Below are 27375 nucleotides of genomic sequence, written 5' to 3'. Positions count from 1 at the left end.
CTGTATCCGACTTCTACTACAGACAGAGAGCAACTCGCAACTGCACACTCACGGGGTCAAGCGCAGACTACCAACGATAAATAACTCTCTGGTCAGAGATTCTGTCATACCTCGCCATCGCTGGTAATGAATACATATGAAACGTACGCGTTTCACCACCTAATCTTCAGCATTCTTCTGTAGCACCACATTACGAAAGCTTCTATTCTCTTCTTGTCTCAACTTCTTATCATCCACGTTTCACTTCCATACATGGCTACACAACATACAAATACTTTCAGAAACGACTTCCTGACACTTAAATCTATACTCCATGGTAAGAAATTTCTCTTCTTCAGAAACACTTTCCTTGTCATTGCCAGTGTACATTTTATATCCTCCCTACTTCGACCATCATCAGTTATTTTGCTCCACAAATAGCAAAACTCATTTACTGCTTTAAGCGTCTCATTTCCTAATCTAATTCAATCAGCATCGCCCTATTTAATTCGATTACATTTTATTATCCTCGTTTTGCTTTTGTTGATGTTCATCTCATATCCTGCTTTCAACACACTGTCCATCCCGTTCAACTGCTCTTCTAGGTCCTTTGCTGTCCCTGACAGAATTACAATGTCATCGCGAACCTCAAAGTTTTTATTTCTTCTCCATGGATTTTAATACCTACTCCGAATTTTTCTTTTGTTTCCTTTACTGCTTGCTCAATATATAGAGTAAATAACATCGGGGATAGGCTACAACCCTGTCTCACTCCCTTCCCAATCACAGATTCCCTATCATGCCCCTCGACTCTTATAACTGTCATGTGGTTTTCGTACAAATTGTAAATAGCCTTTCGTTCCCTGTATTTTACCCCTGCCACCTTCAGAATTTGAAAGAGAGTGTTCCAGTCAACATTGTCAAACCTCTCTCTAAGTCTACAAATGCTAGAAATGTAGGTTTGCCTTTCCCTAACCTATTTTCTAAGATAAGTCGTAGGGTCAGTATTGCCTCACGTGTTCCAGAATTTCTACGGAATCCAAACTGAACTTCCCCGAGGTCGGCTTCTACCAGTTTTTCCATTCGTCTGTAAAGAATTTGTGTTAGTATTTTGCAGCTGTGGCTTATTAAACTGATATTTCGGTTTGTAAGTAGATCTGTTTATATGTTTCTATGTTGGCAGCACTATAGACTGCATTAATATCACTGACAGCGCTCTCTGCCCTTGGTAAGAGACTCTGTGGTTGGAGGGACTCGCAGTTAGAAGTTAATAGTTAGCAGTGATGGAGGTTAGAATTGATAGTGTGAGCGGACGGTTTGGATGTGAGTCCTTCATGGAGATTTAATATTGGTTGGACATGGATTGTAAAATGATGATGGATGTTTCCAGAATGAGATTTTCACTCTGCAGCGGAGTGTATGTATTTGTTAATTTTTGGATAATGGAATTATTGAAGATTATATAAATTTTGAAACTGGATGTCACATGAAAGATGTAAAATCTGCCAAATACATTGTTTGCTCTGCAACAAAATCTTTCCTTTGCTAACCACACGCCAATTTGTAGTTAGGGCCTATAGTAGTTAGGAACTTTTTATTTAGCTGGGTGTAGTGGCTGCTTGCTGCATTTGATGTAGTTCGAGTAATGAAGATTTTCTGTGAAGTAAGTGACTTATGAAATGTAGGGTTTATTGTTAGGATTTCATCTAATTCAAGACCATTCTTTTGTGTTCATTATTTGCAGTCAGATTTGCTTCTATGTTTTGGGTCATAAATGAATAAGATGAGTTTGAGTTGTATTTGTCAGGGAAAATTCTGTAGGTCAGTGTTGAAATGATAAAAACAATTAAAGTGACTGTAGGTTCAGTTTCACTCAGTAGCTTCAGAAGGCTCAGTAAGCATTCAACAATTTAAGTAAAAGCACAGAAGTTTCACCTTCTCAGTTATTTCAGTTTAAGTAAAAACTCGTTAAGAAGTTTCAAGTTGTACCAAGTACTACTACCTTTCATAAATAAAGTTATCTGTTGGGACTGACTTCACTCGATACTCAACTTCCATTTTGCAAATGACATAGAAGACTGAAGAACACCTCAGCAAGCCATGTAATAGCGTTTTGCACGAACAACACAACAGGAACATTAACCGTTTTTGGAGCAACTAGATCCCAGTAACACTTCCTGTCTCCATAATAAAGCAGCAAAGTTATGACCTTAACAAGTACAAGTTATGTTTATGGTGGAGCAGTACTACTTAGACGTGAGGTTGTTTATCGGTTGAATCATTGAAGAAAACTATCATTGAAATGGTTTTCTGATAATTACATTATTTTTCTGATTTTTTTTTATTCTCAAAGAACATCCGCTTCCTTATACTATTTAGCTGAAATGGGACATGTGGTACCAGGATCTAATATAATTTGAGTAGTTATAGCCAGTTGCTTATTACAGGACGCAGACTTTAGAGGCTGATAAGTGTACTTCATTAATGCCTTAGTTGTAATATGAAATATAAATATCCCTCAACAGTTAGCATGGAGACCTAGAAACTAATCTGTCAGCAGGCTCAGATCAAGGCTGAACGTTTTATTCACTATAAAATATGAAAAACACTATCAAATATGCACACATGAAGTTATAAACACTGTTACTCCCAAACCCGACCAATAATTAATCCTTATTCTGGCCCTTAGAATTTACTAGCCAGTAACTACTATGAATCCTCATTGTAGTTTGCACGTAACTGTAATACTGAACTGAGATTTCAATAAAAATCTTTCAGTTGAATACCTTAAAGCTTCCCTTTGTAATAGTTCTTTGTGGAAACTTTAACTATTATCATATGAAAAGTAGGTGGAGTACTTCAGTCATAAGCGCCACTGAATAATAATGAAATATATTACTCCGCAAAGTTTATTAGCTTTCGTTAACGAAGTAATTACTTTTCACTTCAGTGAAATAGGTAATTCGGAAATATCGTAGCACTTGAAATAGGGTCTAGCCTACGTAAACGTCTAAGGATAAAATATTGTTGCTCAACACAAAGTTCAAGGGACACAGACTAATCAGTGAATAAGAAACCGCATAACTGATGTGTGAAGCTACACAGTGCTCAAATGACTATTTGAGACGAAGATGGTGGCTGCGACGATGTACACTGGCTATTCAAAAAGGCGGCGAAAGTATTCATAGCTATCGCTGTGCAACAGGCTCTGAAAAATCTGTACTTAGTGTTGGATTTGCGGCGTGCAGAGCTTAACGAAAGTATACATTGAATAATAAATCTTATTACTTCCACATCCGAGGCCACCTTATATTGCTTCATAACTTGAAACCCCATTTGAACACCGTGTGTATATCAAACTGTTTATCATAGCAATACATGCCGATAATCATGGACCATATTTTATTGAGATTAAACCGACATTAGTATCTGAGTAAGTTCTAAAAGTTCTGATTATCTATAGGTTACAGAAACCTGCAGGATTACTCAGAAATTTTTATGACTACAGATTCGCATTTAGTGATTAACTCGAAACGTTTAATTCTCCTCTACCTGGCACATCGATGAAAGTAACGATTTCCATCACTAAACCTAAAGGCGTCCAACTCGTTCAGAAGATTACAGCTGAGATCAATGGCATGCCCACTCAGGTGGGTGATGTACTTGGATTTCATCACTAGGCTGCTGATCAGAGGCTACTGATCAGAATGACTAATCTGCAACGTTGCGTGAGTCAGTGTTAAGAACACCATCATATGTCTACGGAGAAGTGGAACGAGATTTCATGAAGAGGTTAATTACACGTCCACTTCCCATACAACAATACTTAACTATTCAGTGAGAACAATGAGCAATTTCTTACACTGAATTCATATGGAAAAGAAGTTTTACTGTTTGAATATCACTGAACTTTAATTTATAGCTATAATGTGTAAGGACATAGCTCTAGGCAATCTATCTTCTTTTTCTTCTTCTGGAAACCTGTATGAATACCTTTCTTTACTTGTAATTTGGGCTTTATTCTTGACATTCGGTAATAAATATCAGGATATTCAAATAATACTTTTTTCTGAACATAAACGTTCTAATGTACCAGCATGGTGTCTTTGCTATAAGAGAGCCTGTTTTCGACTAATGAAACTGAACAGTCAAGTGGTAAGGTCGGTGACAATGTGACGCGCATTGTTGACGTCAAGGCACGTCTGGTAGGTTCGTTTTCTTGCGTGAAGACACAACTAAATCATTTAAACTAATAAATGCATTTTAGCAAGATGAACGGCGGGAATGCGATCACTAAAATTTAATAAAACAATTACTTTGCGCTGTACTCTTATTCGTGGATGACCCAAGACAGCTGCCGCATGTGCGACAGTCGCAAACTGTTGGGTCACTGGTGAGATAAGGCACTTGTACGAATTGTGAGTTGGGCATTTCGACTACTGTTCTTTGATGTCAATAAGCCGTGAACAGTGTTGTGTCACTCACTGAACTGAAACTTCTTCACGTGTGCCACGGAATAGAACACTGTATAGTAAAAAATACTCTGTAAATATGCCAATTTCGTGCGTTGGTAATTGTACACACTCTGGAACTGCAATACAATGCCATGTAGCTTCCGATGAAAGCTGTGACGGTACACGAGTCTTATCGTTACCTGGAACAGATATCTCTCATTTGCTACAACGTCATAACTCGAAACTCATGATTTTTCAGGAGATGCTTTTGGAGTTTAGAAACAACTGTAATTTTTTGGAATAATAATATCGAACCAACAAATTTCTACAGTATGTTAAAGTGACATCTTGCTATGATGTAGACATAAATTACAAGTTGAAATGCGTACTACGTAATTGTCCATAATTTTTCAAATCCATTCACTTTCACTTATGACTCTGTTGCTGCTAAAAGCAGGTTTTTTGTTTGACGTAAGAGGAATTGTGGCGTTACTGTTGATAACAAGTGTGATTACCCAATGTTTACCACAAATTTCCTCTTATGACAGTACTATTTTTTCCGCAACTGACAATAAAAACAGAAAACATGTCGAAAGTAAATCGAAATATTGATATAGTAATTATTACATTCATCGCATACTTAATTTATTTAAAACAAATCGTACAAAAATTAACTGAAAAATAAAAAATATAACTTACAACTGGTTAAAGTACGGTGCATAAAATTTAGGTACGTGGTTTTTCTGGATTAATTCAAGCAGATCTTCTTTCTTATTGTTTGCTATTTGAGGTTTTGTCTGAAAAGCTCTTGTCAATGTAATATGTTCCATCCTCTTTTTCTTTCTGATGACATTATTTACCACATTGAAGTTCTCATCCTCAAAAGGCGTTTTGAAGGAAAGGGTAGTTGGTGATTCATGTGCCACTCTCAGAACTTTCACTGTCACTATTTTCACTTGCGACATATTCAGAGGCCCCATTTGAGTTGCTTTAATATCCAAAAAATCTTCAAAGCATAGTTCCGAAACACTGAATGATTTTCCAGATTTTTTGGCCCTACGGATAGCAGCAATGAATGACTCCGGCGTGTACGTTCGGCTGCCCTTCAGCTGTCGTTTCACTTGCCGCTCAAGTAACGAGTGCACAGAATCTTCCTCGTTTTGCGTGTGGCCATTCATGAAGTATTTTTGGTTTTAGCTTTTTATGATCAGATGAGATATAGCATAGAGGTACAAAGCAATCATGAACTTAGTTTTTGCTGGCTCACACAATTATCAGGATAAAAAAATGAAGTCTTGATCGCCTGAATCAGCTCTTTCATTCAAAAACCGAAGAACGCAGGAACCCAATCCGTTAATTCCTCTGTGTCCGTTGGATTCATCCCAAACAAAACACTGACATTCCTTAGACTTGTGATCGTAAATTTCAAAACTAAATACATTTAACTCACACATATAATAAAAAACTGGGACTTCAACCTTGGGAAACATTCGATTCCTCCTTATCATAATTCTTTTCCTTTCTGCACATTTCTTTCTGCAGTATATACTGATCATAATATTCCTTTCTCTTCATTTTTTCACCCCCCCCCCTCCCAGCACGTTTCACATACGACTTTTTTGGGTGTAAAGAATGAGATGTTAAAATCTTCTGTAAGTATCCGATAAAACATTACGTAGTTCACAAACGAGATTTTTTTTTTTTTTCATTACAGTCAACCATGTAGTCTCTGTGAATGTCCGCGATCATTTTGCTTCCATCAATAAAATGTTTGCGGTGCTGGCAAGAGTATAATGACCATAGATTTTTGGAATTTTACCGATAACGTTTTTAACACCTTCCCTCAAATCATCATCAACTTCCCTTTGTTTGCAATGTTCTCCTCGGCAACCTTCTTCGAGCAGAGCATATGACGGCTTATTTCGTTTTACTGTACCGTCCTAATAGGGCGATCCTTTGTATTTAATGTGTTCTTGAAAACCTATTTGCACACTCTGACTTTCTTATCATTCAGACAGAAACAAAAGGCGGTATGATTATCCCTTTGCGATGTTGTACCACCAACACGCACATACCGATGTTTTGGCTGACTGGGCTCCATGTTATTGTGGTTATTCTCGCGTTGTTTGTTTACATCAACCAACTGCCAATAGGAATTAAACATCTGCATCCATTCCTCTTCTGTAAACTTCACAGAACATTTCCACTTACACTTTTCTGTACACGGAGGTTCCATTTTCTTCTCGTTTCGGATTTTTTTCCTGTGGTGTGCATTTTGTATGCCTTTACACTGCTTTTTAAACTCTTATTGGCATTCCTTAGCCACGTGTGCTCATTCTTTTTACGCTTATTTCCTTTCTTTGGCGGACTCGTTTATATTATCGGGGTCTCGACTTGTGCGTTATTAGAAACACAGTTCCATGTGTTCGAATTAGCTGCACCGTCGCTGTCACTGTCGCTCCCACTGATAACATTGGGTGGTACATTCGTGGCATCGTTAACATCATCATCACCATCTTCGGAAAATGAACGTGAACTTGAGGAAGAATCTGACCTCGTTCCAACAGGTGAACTTCCAGCAGAATTACTCTTAACCTGCTCGTTTTCAGCTGAAAAGGCGGCATCAGCTAATACAATCCCTTGTTGTTTACAGTGCCGAACTCATTGTTACAAAATAAAAAGACGTGGGATATGTTGTTGTTGTTGTGGTCTTCAGTCCTGAGGCTGGTTTGATGCAGCTCTCCATGCTACTCTATCCTGTGCAAGCTTCCTCATCTCCCAGTACCTACTGCAACCTCCATCCTTCTGAATCTGCTTAGTGTATTCATCTCTTGGTCTCCCTCTACGATTTTTACCCTCCACGATGCCCTCCAATGCTAAATTTGTGATCCCTTGATGCCTCAAAACATGTCCTACCAACCGATCCCTTCTTCTGGTCAAGTTGTGCCACAAACTTCTCTTCTCCCCAATCCTATTCAATACCTCCTCATTAGTTATGTGATCTACCCACCTTATCTTCAGCATTCTTCTGTAGCACCACATTCCGAAAGCTTCTAATCTCTTCTTGTCCATACTAGTTATCGTCCATGTTTCACTTCCATACATGGCTACACTCCATACAAATACTTTCAGAAACGATTTCCTGACACTTAAATCTATACTCGATGTTAACAAATTTCTCTTCTTCAGAAACGATTTCCTTGCCATTGCCAGTCTACATTTTATATCCTCTCTGCTTCGACCATCATCAGTTATTTTACTCCCTAAATAGCAAAACTCCTTTACTACTATAAGTGTCTCATTTCCTAATCTAATTCCCTCAGCATCACCCGATATAATTTGACTACATTCCATTATCCTCGTTTTGCTTTTGTTGATGTTCATCTTATATCCTCCTTTCAAGACACTGTCCATTCCGTTCAACTGCTCTTCCAAGTCCTTTGCTGTCTCTGACAGAATTACAATGTCATCGGCGAACCTAAAAGTTTTTACTTCTTCTCCATGAATTTTAATACCTACTCCGAATTTTTCTTTTGTTTCCTTTACTGCTTGCTCAATATACAGATTGAATAACATCGGGGAGAAGCTACAACCCTGTCTCACTCCTTTCCCAACCACTGCTTCCCTTTCATGCCCCTCGACTCTTATAACTGCCATCTGGTTTCTGTACAAATTGTAAATAGCCTTCGCTCCCTGTATTTTACCCCTGCCACCTTCAAATTTGAAAGAGAGTATTCCAGTCAACATTGTCAAAAGCTTTCTCTAAGTCTACAAATGCTAGAAACGTAGGTTTGCCTTTTCTTAATCTCTCTTCTAAGATAAGTCGTAAAGTTAGTATTGCCTCACGTGTTCCAACATTTCTACGGAATCCAAACTGATCTTCCCCGAGGTTGGCTTCTACCAGTTTTTCCATTCGTCTGTAAAGAATTCGCGTTAGTATACATCGTGGGATATATTTTCGTGAAATAAAATCTGAAGTAATTAATAGCGTACCTCTTTCTCCTCAAAGTTTTCCTCTAAGCACAGAATTGGTATTCAGATCTGTAGAACGAGCGTATGAGGTACATTTTACCTGCCATTCCCCTCCATTTCGTACTTCTTTCTTGTGAGCCATTAGCACCAGTTTTGTTCCTCGACTAAATGATTGCATGATCCTCCGCCTGGAAATAAAATTATTTTATCGGATAAACTATCTCACTGATTCGTAATAATTGTCCAAGTCCATTATATGGTCATAAAATATTAAGTTACGGTAAGTTATTTCAACAATACTGACATAAATATAGATAATTCAAAGTAAAACGTGAATACTGACGACGACGTAGTGCAAGAGTGTCATAACAGCACATGATTATAAAACCGATGGCTAAAAGACGGGTTCCTGTTATTTGAAACAACGTATTTAAACAAAATAATACCGCAATGAAAGTGATTCTTTTCTGAAATAACGTCGTGACATAAAATAAGTCAAACGGAACTCATTCCAAGTTTTTCATGCACAGTGTCATATCTTAAAATAAGGCACCATGTACTGCAAAGAAACTGATAAAAAGCGCTCTTACTTTCATCAATATGAAGCACAGCACAAAATATGTCACTGTTCTATAAAACTAAACGAAGTGTTACGAGCAACAGCTGACTCACAGTTGGCATGATACATTGTTGAAACTAACACTCTGGTCAAAATATAATTCCTACTAAAGGACACAACTGCCATTGTGTGACAAATTTTAAGAGCTCGGATGTTACACTCGACATGTTGAAAGTGAAGTTCATTGCCACTGCACTTGTACTATTAACTTAAAAATCGCGTTTTTTGAATTATGACGTTGTTGCAGCAAATGAGCGATATGTAACGGATAGAGACCTTATTCTCAACTCAGAATCGTTAGATTATAATGTTGCGCATCATGCTATCAAGGAATCTTGCGACGAGATGGAGCCGAAGCTAGTATTTTTGAAACAGTCTGCTAACAAGAACAGACTCTCAGCTGCACAGTTTCTATATTGTTTTGTTCTTAAAAATTGAGTAAAATATGGTTCCAGTTGCAATAATATTTTAGATCGACTGGATCGTCACTGCAACTGTACCAACATATGGACGTAGTGTTTGCCCAGCACCCTTCCTCACGGTTTTTCGTAAGTTTGTAAAAGAAGCAATCATACACGCTCCCATTCACTCAGTGCCCATACTCTATCGCGCAGTTTCTAATTTCTGACATAAAAAAAAGTTCTGAAGTAAGTGGATTTGCCACCTGCAGTTCTACGACATTAGCGTGAACCTATCATAAAATATGTGCTTCATTCTGACTGGACGAGAACTGAATCATGTGCTAAGCTCGAATTTGACAGCTAATGTACACGTGTTTGAGGCAGGTTCGTCGTATACAATGTCAAGAGCGTTGTGTGGATTGAATGCGTCAGGATATTTCGAGTGACTGCATTTATTCAAAGGATTATTGCTATACACTTGTAAGGACTACATTGTTAACGTATGATCTTTTTCTGATTTTCTTGATCCACATTTTTGCATGTATGGTTAAAGGTACGGGGCGAGCATATGAGTTCAGATATTTTGCCCTTTAGGTGTAAGTAAATTTATTTTCAGTATTTTCATCTCAGAATTCCACACGTTGAATAAATCACTGTTGATTGATGTTTTCAGTTCATATAACATGATTAGGTTACCACTTGATTATAAATTTCTTTACACAATTTAAATTTTGATCGACCATCTCGACATTGGAAGATGATATTCTGTACCGATTTAATGTACGTTCCGTGGAATTGGTATCCAACAGTGTTAATGCTCGTTGATCATTACAGCAGGATCACTGAAAGAGACTTGGTCTTACAAATTTAAGGTACCAGTTTCTGAGCACGAGAACGATAGCTGTAATTGTAGCTCTAAGTAGTCAAATAAGATTATTAAAAGGTCTTATAGATCAAAATGTGAAAAAATAGCCTATATAGAAAAATAAGTCCTGGTTTCTCAAGATCGGGCAGGATAAGGTTACGATTGTGGATGGGGCGGTAATCAGGTACTCTCAGTTGCGCAACAAATATGTAAACTTCATTTAAAGAAATTAAAATTTTGAAACAATCTCTTAAAAAACACAGTTGACTGTATGATAGCTGAAGGCCTTATCACAAAAAATTCCACAATTTTGGGGCCGAAGGCCACCAGCAATAACCTCAAACAACAAACGGCTGGAGGCCTAAAATAGAAGTCAGGAAAAAAATCCCAAATAGCACACATCTCAACAAATACCTTGCCTTTGAAACAAGTTTGCTTAAAAAAAAAACATATTCTAACACGGCTGAAGGCCTTATCACGAAAGAAGTGATATTATTGCTCGGCTGAAGGCCACACCAACAATAATTAAGAAATTACAAATATCCTTAAAACAAATATCAAAAGCTAAGGAATCAGGACAAGCAGTTTCAGTGTTCCAAGGGTTGGCCAGGAAAGGTAACTCAAACATAAGGTAAGGTGAGACAGGCAGCCAAGAGTTGTACTCACGTAACAGGATGGCAACTTAAACTAGGGCAACTAAAGAGCCGACCGACCGACTAACCAATCCGCCTAACGTCCTATCACCGGTACAACGATGGAATATTTTTAGGCAAGGGTGAAGAGACAGACAGCACTACGTCTTCAGGAAACACCCAAGGCCGTAGGAAACACTAGAACCAAGGTAGACCTCCCAAAAAATATGCGCAGTACAGTATAAGAGGCTGTCGAACTACACGCCGTGTTGGAGAGCATCAACACGACGAGGAAAGGTACACTGCCGAAAAAGTATGCTAACCTCCAGGGCAGATAACTGGGGCGTTAGCGGCCACAAGGCAGAACGTACCGCTGGTTTCACTTCACTAATAGGAATAATGTTAAATTCAATGATGAATAACAAATAGAGCAAGACGGCTGCAATATTTGAGGGCCTCCAAACACTTCACTCGTTGCCGACAGGCTCAGCGGCCCTGGGAGCAACAACCTGTCGACCAAAGGCGAGATCTCAGAATCATCGAGGTTGCATTAGTAGTTAACTCTTCACTCAACTTAAACGTCCAGGGTTCGGTGTGCAACGAAGTCGTCGCTCTCGCAGCTACCCCCCTCGATCCAGCAGTGGCAGCACGCCACCCGTGGCCCCAGCTCGCCTTCGCGCTGCATGGACCTGCTCGCTGCTGCGCCCCCAACCCACCTGATGTCCGTTCGCTACTCCCCACCGGATCTAGTATGCAGACATCATTAAAGTAGCTGCTCATTCAAAACCACAATATACACACGAATCCGCGAATACAATTCCACCAACAACTCACAATACTAAAACCAGTCATTGTGAAAGAACCCGGATGAATTATAAGTCGGCACAAATACAGACAAGCCAGGAACGGTCGGAAGACCAAATGCACGTCGTCCGCTGCGACGACAGACCGAACAACCAACCAACGCTCGTCCCCACTCAAGTCTGGCACGGGAAAGATCCCAGTATGAATCGTCGACTGAAAACTTATTGCCATGTGGGCACCTCGACGGGCGGACACATACACACACACACAGGTGAATGTTGCACTACTCGAATATCACGGTCCATTCAACTAAAACTCGCTGAATCCGGTCCTTGACGTGGTCGTGCACTTTCGCGACCACATCCCTCCGTCCGACAGTGCATAGTGTCGCCAGCGGTCGGGCGACTACTGGCTGTCCGGACCTCACTGCTGCTCCGTCCCAACTCAACTAGCTCGACACACGCCGACCCAGAAATACTAGAAGCCGCTCCAAAGATGGTACCATAGTACGCGCCACTCACGGTCAGACAAGGCGAGCAAACGTAACGGCGCCAGTGAACACACTAAGAAAACGAGACGGCACTATCGCTATTACAATATGGCTAGCTATGAACGGCCTCAACGTGAGCCGCACACGGCTCAAAAAACTAATAACGATAAACGACGTCCACGTAGATGTATACTAGTTCACCTATCAGGTAGTTAGCGAATACTTTTATCTCTGCTGTGTTCAAATGTGTGTGAAATCTTATGGGACTTAACTGTTAAGGCCATCAGTCCCTAAGCTTACACACTATTTAATCTAAATTATCCTAAGGACAAACACACACCCATGCCCGAGGGAGGACTCGATCCTCCGCCTGGACCAGCCGCACAGTTCATGACTGCAGCGCCTTAGACCGCTCGGCTTATCCCGCGCGGCTATCTCTGCTGTGGAACAATGAAATTCGATTTATATTTACCGATGATTAGGGACATTTCTTTCCAATTGGGAACGCAGAATATTAGTTTTGGTTAATCGTAAAAGATTTTATATACTGACAGAAAAACGTCACAGCACAAAAAAAATAATTATTGTAGAGTAACACAATTTTGGGAATACATTTGTCTAGGCAGCATATGTGACTGATTAACATTGCGATGTCGCAGGTTAATGTAAGCGCGATAAAATCCAATACAGATGTGGAATGCTGGTACATTAATAACCGGTGTAACCACAAGAATGTTGATTGCAATCGTGCACCCGTGCGTGCATTGTGTTGTATATTTGTCAAATGTTTAGTGGAGTCCACGCCTTGTGCACTTAATCATTCAGAACAGGATGGTTAAGGCTGTTTGTGGATGACGCTGGAGTTGTCGTTCGATGACGTCACGTATGTGCTCGGCTGAAAACAGATCTCTTAATCAAGCAGGTCAAGGCAGTATGTCGACAGTCAGCAGTGCCTGTTAGGCTGCTACAGCGGTATGTGGTCGAGCATTATCCTGCTGGAATACACCTGCTGGAATGCTCTTCGTGAATAGCAGCATAACGGGTTGAATCACCAGACTGACTTAAAAATTGGTAGTCAGGGTGCGTAGGATAACTACGAGAGGCTCCTGCTGTCATATGAAATCGCATCCCAGTGTGTGTAGCGCGCAGATAGATTGGTTGCAGGTCCTCAAGTGGCCTCATCCTGTCCAACACACGTTCATCACTGGCACATAGGCAGAACCAGCTTTCCTAAAAATACAACAGATCTCCACCTTGCCTTCCAGTGAGCTCTCGCTTGACACCACTGAAGTCGCAAATGGTGGTGGTCTGAGGTCGGTGGAATGTTCGCTACCGGACGTCTGGCCAGCAGCTGCTCTTTAAGTAAACGATTTGTTACAGTTCGTTGTGTCACTGTGGTGCATCAGCTTCTCAGATTACTGCTGCAAGTGCAGTGCCATGATCCAGAGCCACACGCCGAGCACTATGGTCCTCCACTCTAGTTAGTGCCCCGTGGCCAGCTTGCGAGTGTACACGCTCATGACCACCAATGCCAGCAATCGTGTACAGTGGCTAAATTACTGACAAGACCTTCTGCAATACCGCAGAAGGAGTATCCAGTTTTTCATAGCCCTTTTACAAGACCTAGGTCAGACTCAGTGAGGTGCTGACAATTGCGATTGCAGTTTATCGTATTGCTACTCGCGTTGGTCGAGATCCAATGACTTTTAGCACAATATGGAATCGGTGGGTTCAGGAGGGTAATACGGAACGCCGTGCTGGATCCCAACTGTCTCGTATCACTACCAGTCGAGATGACAGGCATCTTATCCGCATGGCTGTAAAGGATCGTGCAGCCACGTCTGCATCCCTGAGTCAACAGATGGGGACGTTTGCAAGACAACAACCATCTGCACGAACAGTTCGACGACGTTTGCAGCATCATGGACTATTAGCTTGGAGACCATGGCTGCGGTTACCCTTGACGCTGCATCACAGACAGGAGCGCCTGCGATGGTGTACTCAACGACGAACCTGGGTGCACGAATGGCAAAACGTAATTTTTCTGGATGAATCTAGGTTCTGTTTACAGCATCATGATGCTCGCATCTGTGTTTGGCGACATCGCGGTGAACACACATTGGAAGAGTGTATCGTCATCTCCATACCGGCGTATCACCTGGCGTGATGGTATGGGGTGATATCGGTTACACGTCTCGGTCACCTCTTGTTCACATTGACAGCACTTTGAACAGTGGACGCTACATTTCATATGTGTTACGACCCTGGCTCTACCCTTCATTCGATCCCTGCGAAACCCTACATTTCAGCAGGATAATGCACGACCGCATGCTGCAGGTACTGTAGGGGCCTTTCTGGATACAGAAAATGTTTGACTGCTGCCCTGGCCAGCACACTCTCCAGATTTCTCACCAATTGAAAACGTCCGGTCAGTGGTGGCCGAGCAACTGGCTCGTCACAATATACCATTCACTACTCTTGATGAACTGTGGTATCGTGTTGAAGTTGCATGGGCAGCTGTACCTGTACACGCCATCCAAGCTCTGTTTGACTCAATGCCCAGGCGTATCATGGCTGTTAATACGGCCAGAGGTGCTTGTTCTCGGTACTGATTTCTCAGGATCTATGCACCCAAATTGCGTGAAAATGTAATCACATGTCAGTTCTAGTATAACATATTTGTCCAATGAATACCCGTTTATGATCTGCATTTCTTCTTGGTGTAGCAATTTTAATAGCCAGTAGTGTAGCTGTTAAATTGAGTATAAGAGAGGCTGTTCTAATGCAGTTACTACCAAGGCGTCTACAAATAAATACTGTACCTTGTGTTGCTGAATGTGGAAGCAGTTCTGAATCTGTTGCATCACGTACCTTCCATTATGTTCAAGGGGCAAACGAGTATGAAGAAATCGCGAAATTGCCGGGGAATATATTTGACCTACATCGTTATTATGACTCTTTAATTAACGGAGCATATATTTACTTTCGGTACTGGCTGCCAGTATTTCATACTGCAGTGCGTTAGACCGCAGAAAAAAAATACTAGACAGAGTATGCATGAAGCGAATGAATGGAGAGGTGAAATGGTGGCAGGTGCCTGGCACATCCGTTTGCGGTAACTACCGCTGCCCTGACGCCGGACTCGGTGGCGGGAGGGGAGGGGTTCGGGCAGCCGAAATTACAAAATTCCTGGCGGGGAATGCGCCCACTGTGTGGCGGCCCATGGTTCCCGCTGCCGCCATTGTGTCCGCGTGTTCTGCATTGTTGCGACCCTCATCGCGGTCGTGGCCGCCTGCCGACCCTTTGACGCAGTGGGGCACGCATCAGCCACAGACTGCCTTCCAGGTAAATCAAATAGTCTATCAGTGAAACAGCGTAAACGGGCGTCTGACTACAGCCACACGAACACACTCAAACAAGGCACACAACAGATTGGTCACACACATAAAATTTAATTTCTTATATCAAGCTTTAACCATTTTTGGTAACGCCTTTAGTCATAAATTCGCGTGTTTTATTAAATCACACTATGCGTTTTTGACCGTCTGGTTCCATCGTAAGGTACATTTCGTTTCAACAGAATATTTATTTCTGCTCTTGAGTGAGGTAATACGAAATGTCAGTTCCTGTTACCAGAATGCTCAAGAACAAAATTAAATAATTTACTAAACAATTAGCACCTGATGACAGACCCAGAGAGTCTGAAATGCAATGCATCGTGTGATTTAGTAAAACGTGAAAATTTGTGACTGAAGGCGGTATTGTTTATAATGAGTTTTAATTTTTGTCTGGGACAATGGGGAAAATTGTCCCAGAAGTAAATAAAAAATGATCCAATCTCCCGTTCCAATCACAATTTTAAGAATTTTTCCTTGGTTGCAGGTACGAAAGAGCCAGAACTGGCATGTTCCACGCAAAATAAGCTGACTCTTAGCTTAGTGGATGATGGGAGCGACGGTAAAGGCATTTCCCATTTACGGTCTCTCCCATCGGCCACAGCACCGAGTATCAATTTTTGCGGATAGTAAGTACCTTTCATCTGTTCCACTACCATCTCGCCTGGTAAATGACTGAAAGGAGCTGCAACCCTAAAAAGGTCCGGATTTAAAACCTCTTCCCTACTCTCTGGAGTGGCGAATGAAAGGAAAAGAAAAAAATAAAGTAACTGTACCGTATTAGAGAATGTCAACAACTACCAGTCTCCCGACTTCCAAACAGAATTAACTGTATCTATTAAGATAAATGAAGTTATATAAACCCAGCAGTGGCGTAAACTAATAGTACTTTCATAGATATTAGCAGTGCTTGTGACTTGAAACGACGTGATTGATTGATAGATAGTTGAAGCGTCTTTACAAGTTTATTATTCACAGATGTGCGCGAAAGGTTGGTTTATAGTTAAATAACAGCTCTCACTTCATTTACAATATTGCTCCAAGAGACGAAAAATGTAGGAACAGACTGTAGGGAGAAAATAATGTTCTTACGGCTCTATAATAATCCGAATGCTGACGTAGAAAAGAATGGACTATAGGCGACTAAGATATTAAAAGAAGTTAGAGACGGTGCTTATCTCTATCATTATTGATTCTATGTTCATAAAATGCATTGAGATAATTCTCAGATCCCAGTAGCAGTGGGATAACAATTAATGGCAATACTTCTACGTTTTGCAGTTGACATTGTCTTATTGAGCACAAACGAAGGCAAGCTGCACAGCATTAATCAAGGTCAGATGGAGACCAGAACGCACTCGTCCATTTCCAAGGCGAAAAGCTGGTGGATAGGGACACTTTCAGGTGGTGGTATCACAGAGGATGATAGGAGTACAGCAGGTGCTGAAGTACAGATAACAAGACAATAAAATCACTTATACTGACAAGAACGTTACTGACTGTAAACAGTGTATCTTTGAGTGGAAGGAAACAATATTTTAAAAGCTGCATGTCGAGCATATTATGCATGTTTGGGAACGGATAATTGGAGAGAGGAAAGAAAAGACTGCAAACTATCGAGATATGGTGTTGGTGAGGAACGTTAAAGCCACTTTAGACAGACAGACGGTCAAAACGAAGAAGTGCTGAGAAGGGCAAGACCGATAAAGAACAGAAGATTTAAGGAGGAAATGCATGGCGAACCACTTTCTCACCCAACTTTACCACTCTGCTCGAAGGAATGATTGAGGGAAGTAGTCAGAAAGAGTAAAAGTGACTGGCAGAAGATAAGAGGTGATCAGGAGACTAGCAACAAGAATAATGCACAAATAGGAAAAGATTATTGGAAGTACCTCTGTAACAGTAAAAAATCTCTAAGAAATCGGTACAAGCTGAGAGAAAACCGCAGCCAGTGGCTCTATATTTCCATTTTCTACTGTCTGTTCCAACACAATTCGGCGTATCTTAAGATGACTGTACTATTTACAGTGCTAAACCAGAAGCTGCACAGTTTAATCGAATCGCTTGAAAATTTGCAGACTGGATAAAGATAATATAAATAGACTGAGTGCTGTTTCCCTCAATTTGTCATGCTTTAAGTAATCAGTCAAAGAGTTTTTGTTTGGTATAAATGAACATTAAAGGAATATATTTTCCAATTTTCAGTGAGCGTTCCAATAACGTACGATATTCGTGGAATTGTTCTTATTACAGTACTTTCATTTCATGCTGCTGCTTCATCATAACATTCTATGGAGTTGTGGTTTGTTTCACTTGCAAATTACGCACTTTACACACATTCCTAGGGCTGTAACATTACAATTTCACATTACGACAGAACTTTCCACGACCGTAGACCATAACATGGCATGACATTCTTAAACATGGATGTTACACGCAGCTGAATCATCCTACAGTTATTGCTGCCAACGATTATACAAAGCATCCAATTTTAATCAAAACGTAATTTTCAGTTACATGCCAAATACTGCAACACATGGGTCGCTGTTCATCCCACGCACACGCTGTCGACCTGTAATTTTAACCATACGCTGCGTTTAACGTCAAGTGTAAGTATCGTATCATTTGCATGTTTCCTTCATAGCAGTACAATTTTAGCAACCGGTAGTGTACGCTGCATAATTTGGTGATTCTCTTCCTGTAATTTTCCACTGTACAGCTCGCTCTATCGTCGAACTGGCTACGCTTTTATGCATTTTCTCTTTATCCATGTCCTGTTGTACGCTAAGTAGTAGTAGATGTAATTTGTAAAACACACTTGTAGCAATGAAAAAAAAAAAACTTCAAACATATAAGATTTCTACTTTATAATTTCCCGCTTTCTACGGAGACGATAGAACAAGGAAAAGCAGTAAAACAAGTCTGCTGCCTGTCTCCTACTCTTTTTAGTCCATACGTAGAAAAAATGACCGATCACTGCTCAATGAATGACGAAGGGGTAGAAGTTGGAGGAAGAAGAATATAGTGTCTGAGGTTTGCAGACGACATGGTCCTCCTAGCACCTGTTTGAAAAGAATTACAGGTTGGAATGGGTACCATGGATGCTAAAAGAAAGATTTATCGAATCAAAATCAGTACAATGAAAACAAAAGTAACGGCACTAGCGGGGAATACAGGGTGTTCAGTGAAGGAGAGTCTAATTTCAAAATTAAATGTCTCGTAATCTAAGATCGACAGATGAGTGCCAGAAACTTAATATTATTGTGACAGCTGTAAGATTGTTATGCAGAAGTTACACAGAAGTTTCGAAATAGTTGGAAAAGTTGCAAACAGATGGCGCTGTAATCGCAATACGTAGTGCCTATAAATAGCCCCCCCCCCAATTCCACCGCTGAAACATGAGAGGAAGGTAGCGTACCGATGGAAGAGGTTGATTTCATGTATTCCATTGAAGAACATGCTTTTCTGGTAGCGGAAGAGGTGGTATAACGGATTCCCACTTTGATTTTTCATACATACCACCACCATTTCTTTGCTATCTACTTCAGACTTGCTGTGCACATATGTCTTTGACTTATTTATTATGCAATGTTTCAAGAATGATGGATGAGGTTAAAAATATAATCATTTTTGTTGAACCTTGCACAGTCTGCGAAAAAATGTTGTGCTGGTTGTTTGAAGCCCATGGGATAAATCAAAATATTAAACTAGAACTTAAAATAAAGACGGTTTTATTAAATAAAATATAATTATATGGGTATACAATCTGAAATTCTACTCGGGCATCGTCCTAATATTACGTTTATTTAAACAATCATATTTACTAAGGTTCATGGTTGGTTCAAATGGCTCTGAGCACTATGGGACTCACCTGCTGAGGTCATTAGCCCCCTAGAACTTAGAACTAGTTAAACCTAACGAACCTAAGGACATCACAAACATCCATGCCCGAGGCAGGATTCGAACCTGCGACCGTAGCGGTCTTGCGGTTCCAGACTGCAGCGCCTTTAACCGCACGGCCACTTCGGCCGGCTAAGATTCATGTAGCTTCAATATTTTGAAAAACACTTTATCTGTTTACAAAAATCCCCCAGTGCGGACATTTACTGTGGGCCCACATTTCACAGAGCATACACTGCACCTACAGGTCGCCACTACAGTTCTCTGTGTACGTAGCATCACTAAATATGCAAGCTGTTGTCGTCATTTAGAGGCTTGCTAACACCAAATGCAGCTTCAGGCTCAGACTCATCTGAATCCATGTCTGAATGGCATGACATCAGAATATTTGGGGGACAGATTTTCTCTATCAGGATTTGATGCTTCACTTGTTATTGGTGACATCCTTTCTCTTACACACTCCTTCCTAGATTCATTGAAGTCACTTTGTTTCTATTTCTGTCATTCTCCTTTGAATACATGCTTATATTCTTTCTCTGCTGTCTTCTGTTCTGCATTAACTAAAGCCAGTTTATATGGGAATGATGTTTTTAATGGAGCTTTTACAGACTTAGTTTCTTTGTCATTTTTTGTTTGGGCTTCGGAATGGGCCATATGTCTCCTGGTGAAACAACCGATTTTGCTTTCATTGGTGTAGAAAGTCTAGTCTTCTATATAGCTAGCACACTGCAAAATATTCTGGTTACAATTATTTGAGTTGCTGACAATAGAATTCGTTGATTTCAGCTCTTCATAAGAATCAATAATATTCATATCATTTGGAGAAACCATTGCACTGAGGTGTTGGAGACTTTGTAGATCTAACTGTGCCCTGTTGCCTCCAGAGGAAGCAAAATTGACTTCAGAAAAAACCAGTCCATTGTAGGGGCAAATTCCAGTCATTCTGAAACTACTGCTAGCAGTTATTCAGGTTGATACATTAGGTAAGTCTTCCCAAATAGTTTCCAAATATCGTAGGTCCAAGTGATCACTCATTATGGTGCATCCATTTTCGAATATTTGAATTTAGTAGTGTTCCAGTTGTCGTGTCCTGACATAGGTGGGAGAGGGAAAAAAGGGGTTACTGGTCAGTCTGCGCTCCAGAGCGGTACAGTGAAGGCATTTGATTGTTTTCTTCTATCTGAGCGCACACTGGTACAGGCATTTACTAGAATTGCTGGTGATGAGACTCGGTAGGGAACTCGTTGTGGAGACTCTTGGACAAATAGGGTTTTGAAATAGTTGTTTATTCCAGAAACGACTAACTAATATACTGGATGCTAGTTCTAGAGTTAGGAAAAGCGTGAATAACAGTGTTACAACAGAAGCCAGTGCAGAAGTCCCAGGATTGGATGCTAACCACAGTAGCAAACGCTAGCAGCATCTTAAGGCAACAACTTAGTTGCAAAACAAAACATACTGAATGTGACACTGTTCACTGAGGCACTCCAAGTGAGAGAGCAGACTTACGTGGAGCTGGATCGAGGCTGAACTCGACGGACGCGGATTCGGCGCCCAGATCGTCTGACCGAGAACTCCGCCAAAATGCGTAACCTAGGAGTTTTAAAGAGTCGCTTGGGGGCACTGTTTTTCCCACTTAAAGCCATCCAGCCAATCCCGTAGGTCTCTTGCAGATGCATGCCAATCACGGTTTAGTTAGGTCCCCTCTACTGCTCCCGAGGCGAAGATGTCAATACAGTTGCATTAACTAAGTCCGTATTTGGCATCAACATTGTTCAGCTGAAAGCCAACCGTAACTGCTGTGCCAAATAACGCTTGAAACATTATTGTTATATGTCCCGCCCCTCGGGCTCCCCGGAGTAGGGACTGATAGGTCGACTGTTCTTTGGCGTTTTCGTTCTCTTTCTAACACTTGTGAGCCTACTGATGTTAAAGTTCTCAGGGCTGGTATCAAGCTGGCTTTATACGCTGCTACGTGCCAGTTGGTTACAAAGTTCTATGGTGGCAACCTACCACAGCGTCTAGACGACGTATGAAGTTACATGTTAATTCCTTGAAGAGTAACTAACGCCCTGGGACCGCGAGTGGGGCGTCTGCATTTTCGCTAGGGTCTCCACTTACGGTTCACTTCATGTAACAATATCTCTCCTAGTTTCTTCTGCTCTCAGCATCGTCTCTGCTTCCGCGCGTTGGAGCGCCTGTTCTCCTTTCTCACAGCTTCAAGGTAACACTACAGTAGCAACGAATAATGAATACATTACACAATGGGCCCATAAATGTCCTCTCCTGAGGTTGTATTTTGTGTATTGTAAGAGCAGGGAAGTTATGTTAATACCATGTTTATTCGGAGCAAGATCCACAGCCACAATAAGTTTTAACTGTGTGTTATTACCATCAAGAATCAGGAGGACAGGACCCATTCTGGGCTTTGTCTCCTTAATAAAGTGTTTGCACCAGTCTGTGAATAGATTTCCTTGAATCCACAGCGACGGTTCCTCGTGTCTTTTGTCACTGCATCCCATCCTCCATCACGACAATCCACGATGCCACACGGCGAACGCCGTGCAGGAGCTCCTGCATACGTGGCGGTGGATCATACGTGCAATTACGATCTGAATGCCAAAATGAAGAAAGCTCTTCGTGGCACGCGCTACAACACAAGAGAAAGCATTCGTGGCATAGGGCGATCGTTGTGAGACATCGATTGAAATCGACGCACTGAAGGTGTACAACGCCTTCCATCTTTTTGTAGGAAGGTTACCGATATGTAGGGCGATTATATGGAGGATATGTAATATGGTGAGCGTCTGTCGATAAAGTCTGGTATGAATTATAACAGTGTTGCCACTACTTTTTAACCAACCCATGTACTTAATAAGGTCCATATCAAAAGACCAAATTGACTTCCTTCCGGTATTTCCAAAAACTGCTTCTTTGAAAGGCAAGTCAAAACGAAACAGTCGTCGTAGGGTTGCCGTAGGCAAAGGAAACGGTTTTGTTGCCATTGTGAGCCCCATTATTTTCTCTGATAGTGTGTGTAAAGCGCATACCATGTCTTGCTTATCGAAAGTTTTTATTTTTAGTTTTCTCCTACGCATTAACTTTCAATGGGGCATCTTCAACTCAAAATTGAATAGGCGCTCTATAGTCATTATAATTTGGGGCCCTTTTGTTTTGGGGGCTCATATTGCCTGCACGAAAAGGGCGCATAATGCCATCACGGCCGTGTTTGTGTACAAAAATTTATCATCGTCTAACCTTAAGCATTATTACAATCTTAATGTTGTTGTTGTTGTGGTCTTCAGTCCTGAGACTGGTTTGATGCAGCTCTCCATGCTACTCTATCCTGTGCAAGCTTCTTCATCTCCCAGTACCTACTGCAACCTACATCCTTCTGAATCTGCTTAGTGTATGCATCTCTTGGTCTCCCCCTACGATTTTTACCCTCCACGCTGCCCTCCAATACTAAATTGGTGATCCCTTGATGCCTCAGAACATGTCCTACCAACCGATCCCTTCTTCTGGTCAAGTTGTGCCACAAACTCCTCTTCTCCCCAATCCTATTCAGTACCTCCTCATTAGTTATGTGATCTACCCATCTAATCTTCAGCATTCTTCTGTAGCACCAAATTTCGAAAGCTTCTATTCTCTTCTTGTCCAAACTATTTATCGTCCATGTTTCACTTCCATACATGGCTACACTCCATACAAATACTTTCAGAAACGACTTCCTGACACTTAAATCTATACTCGATGTTAACAAATTTCTCTTCTTCAGAAACGCTTTCCTTGCCATTGCCAGTCTACATTTTATATCCTCTCTACTTCGACCATCATCAGTTATTTTGCTCCCCAAATAGCAAAACTCCTTTACTACTTTAAGTGTCTCATTTCCTAATCTAATACCTTCAACATCACCCGACTTAATTCGACTACATTCCATTATCCTCGTTTTGCTTTTGTTGATGTTCATCTTATACCCTCCTTTCAAGACACTGTCCATTCCGTTCAACTGCTCTTCCAAGTCCTTTGCTGTCTCTGACAGAATTACAATGGCATCGGCGAACCTCAAAGTTTTTATTTCTTCTCCATGGATTTTAATACCTACTCCGAATTTTTCTTTTGTTTCCTTTACTGCTTGCTCAATATACAGATTGAATAACATCGGGGAGAGGCTACAACCCTGTCTTACTCCCTTCCCAACCACTGCTTCCCTTTCATGCCCCTCGACTCTTATAACTGCCATCTGGTTTCTGTACAAATTGTAAATAGCCTTTCGCTCCCTGTATTTTACCCCTGCCACCTTTAGAATTTGAAAGAGAGTATTCCAGTCAACATTGTCAAAAGCTTTCTCTAAGTCTACAAATGCTAGAAACGTTGGTTTGCCTTTCCTTAATCTTTCTTCTAAGATAAGTCGTAAGGTCAGTATTGCCTCACGTGTTCCAATATTTCTACGGAATCCAAACTGATCTTCCCCGAGGTCGGCTTCTACTAGTTTTTCCATTCGTCTGTAAAGAATTCGTGTTAGTATTCTGCAGCTGTGGCTTATTAAACTGATTGTCCGGTAATTCTCACATCTGTCAACACCTGCTTTCTTTGGAATTGGAATTATTATATTCTTCTTGAAGTCTGAGGGTATTTCGCCTGTTTCATACATCTTGCTTACCAGATGGTAGAGTTTCGTCAGGGCTGGCTCTCCCAAAGCCGTCAGTAGTTCAAATGGAATGTTGTCTACTCCGGGGGCCTTGTTTCGACTCAGGTCTTTCAGTGCTCTGTCAAATTCTTCACGCAGTATCGTATCTCCCATTTCATCTTCATTTACATCCTCTTCCATTTCCATAATATTGTCCTCAAGTACATCGCCCTTGTATAGACCCTCTATATACTCCTTCCACCTTTCTGCTTTCCCTTCTTTGCTTAGAACTGGGTTGCCATCTGAGCTCTTGATGTTCATACAAGTGGTTCTCTTATCTCCAAAGGTCTCTTTAATTTTCCTGTAGGCAGTATCTATCTTACCCCTAGTGAGATGAGCCTCTACATCCTTACATTTGTCCTCTAGCCATCCCTGCTTAGCCATTTTGCACTTTCTGTCGATCTCATTTTTGAGACGTTTGTATTCCTTTTTGCCTGCTTCATTTACTGCATTTTTATATTTTCTCCTTTCATCAATTAAATTCAATATTTCTTCTGTTACCCAAGGATTTCTACTAGCCCTCGTCTTTTTACCTACTTGATCCTCTGCTGCCTTCACTACTTCATCCCTCAAAGCTACCCATTCTTCTTCTACTGTATTTCTTTCCCCCATTCCCGTCTATTGTTCCCTTATGCTCTCCCTGAAACTCTGTACAAGCTTTGGTTCTTTCAGTTTATCCAGGTCCCATCTCATTAAATTCCCACCTTTTTGCAGTTTCTTCAGTTTTAATCTACAGGTCATAACCAATAGATTGTGGTCAGAGTCCACATCTGCCCCTGGAAATGTCTTACAATTTAAAACCTGGTTCCTAAATCTCTGTCTTACCATTATATAATCTATCTGATACCTTTTAGTATCTCCAGGGTTCTTCCATGTATACAACCTTCTATCATGATTCTTAAACCAAGTATTAGCTATGATTAAGTTGTGCTCTGTGCAAAATTCTACCAGGCGGCTTCCTCTTTCATTTCTTAGCCCCAATCCATATTCACCTGCTACGTTTCCTTCTCTCCCTTTCCCTAAACTCGAATTCCAGTCACCCATGACTATTAAATTTTCGTCTCCCTTCACTATCTGAATAATTTCTTTTATTTCATCATACATTTCTTCAATTTCTTCGTCATCTGCAGAGCTAGTTGGCATATAAACTTGTACTACTGTAGTAGGTGTGGGCTTCGTATCTATCTTTGCCACAATAATGCGTTCGCTAAGCTGTTTGTAGTAGCTTACCCGCGTTCCTATTTTCCTATTCATTATTAAACCTACTCCTGCATTACCCCTATTTGACTTTGTGTTTATAACCCTGTAGTCACCTGACCAGAAGTCTTGTTCCTCCTGCCACCGAACTTCACTAATTCCCACTATATCTAACTGTAACCTATCCATTTCCCTTTTCAAATTTTCTAACCTACCTGCCCGATTAAGGGACCTGACATTCCACGCTCCGATCCGTAGAACGCCAGTTTTCTTTCTCCTGATAATGACATCCTCTTGAGTAGTCCCCGCCCGGAGATCCGAATGGGGGACTATTTTACCTCCGGAATATTTTACCCAAGAGGACGCCATCATCATTTAATCATACAGTAAAGCTGCATGCCCTCGGGAAAAATTACGGCCGTAGTTTCCCCTTGCTTTCAGCCGTTCGCAGTACCAGCACAGCAAGGCCGTTTTGGTTATTGTTACAAGGCCAGATCAGTCAATCATCCAGACTGTTGCCCTTGCAACTACTGAAAAGGCTGCTGCCCCTCTTCAGGAACCACACGTTTGTCTGGCCTCTCAACAGATACCCCTCCGTTGTGGTTGTACCTACGGTGCGGCTATCTGTATCGCTGAGGCACGCAAGCCTCCCCACCAACGGCAAGGTCCATGGTTCATGGGGGGGACAATCTTAATATTGGAAAATAATTTCTGATACAAGTGCAATATAAGGTAAATATCATAATGAGAATTTTCTTATGTGTAACTTTAGTAATACGACAGAAGGAACCGTGCTATTTATTAGATATTTAATGGGCCCAAATTACCCGCACGGGTCCACGATACCACCATTACTTCTACAGGAATACGTTCCAGAGATTAGAACTCAGTCCGATAGCAGCAAGGCGCGATTTTCAAACACGATTTGATGTTCCAAAAGGACCCAATGTGGAAACCACCCGCAATCACCTCGTCAAACTGCAACGGACAGGCAGCGTAGCTGATGATCTAGCGGGGAGTGTTGACCCCGGGAAAACTGTTGTTACTCCTGAAAATGTCGCCACGGTTTCGGAAATTATTCAGCAAAATCTAGGGAAATTCGTCCGAAGAATTGCAGCAGAGACTGGTCTGAAGCGCTCCAGAGAGCACAAAATACTGAGACAGAGCCTACACGCGTCTTCATTCAAAATCCAAAACCACCAGGCCAGCCTTGCGACAGAGGACTGACATTGGGAACCAGATTTTCACAAGGACAGGTAATGAAGGATTTGATGTTGGCTGCATCTGGATCACAGGAGAAGCACATTTTTACGTGAATGGAGTCGTGAATAAACAAAACTGACGAAACCACTGCGTTCAACCTACGTTACAATTTGGAGTGCGGTATTCAGAACGGGCTTTTTTGGCCCTTTTTTCATGAGAGAAACGATACTAGCGAACGTTGCGTTCCAGTTTTGGAACAATTTGTCGCGAAACAGCTATCGTTGGACAACCGACCAGGCACCGAGTGCTTCATACAAGATGATGCCAGATCACACAGCACCGAATCCATGTGTCCACTTTCGTGATGAATACTTTGGGAATAGAGTCATTGCCTTGCATTGTTCCAGATTTACTGGTGCACGGATGTATTAACTTCCATATTCGTCCGATGTGATTCATTGTGACTACCTTTTGTGTGGCGCACTGAAAAACACTATCAGCTGGGACCATCACAACACACTGGAAGAGCTTGAATCGGCGGCATCTGAGGCTTCTGAATTCTTTTCCACTGACGCACTACACGATGTGATGGCAAATTTCACTGCTCATTTGTGCCACCTCTATACTGCCAGTGGATAACATTTCGAAGAGATTGTGATGTGACTGGAAAGACTGCTTGTAGACGACCTATTTAACTATCGACGCTGCTTCTGTATAAGCTGCACAGCATATAGTGAGATCTGTGTTAGGACTGTTTCAAAAAATTTCTAA

Source organism: Schistocerca nitens, chromosome 2 (assembly GCF_023898315.1).
Source record: "Schistocerca nitens isolate TAMUIC-IGC-003100 chromosome 2, iqSchNite1.1, whole genome shotgun sequence".
In the NCBI taxonomy this organism is placed as follows: Eukaryota; Metazoa; Arthropoda; class Insecta; order Orthoptera; family Acrididae; genus Schistocerca; species Schistocerca nitens.
This window is presented reverse-complemented; position numbering follows the sequence as displayed.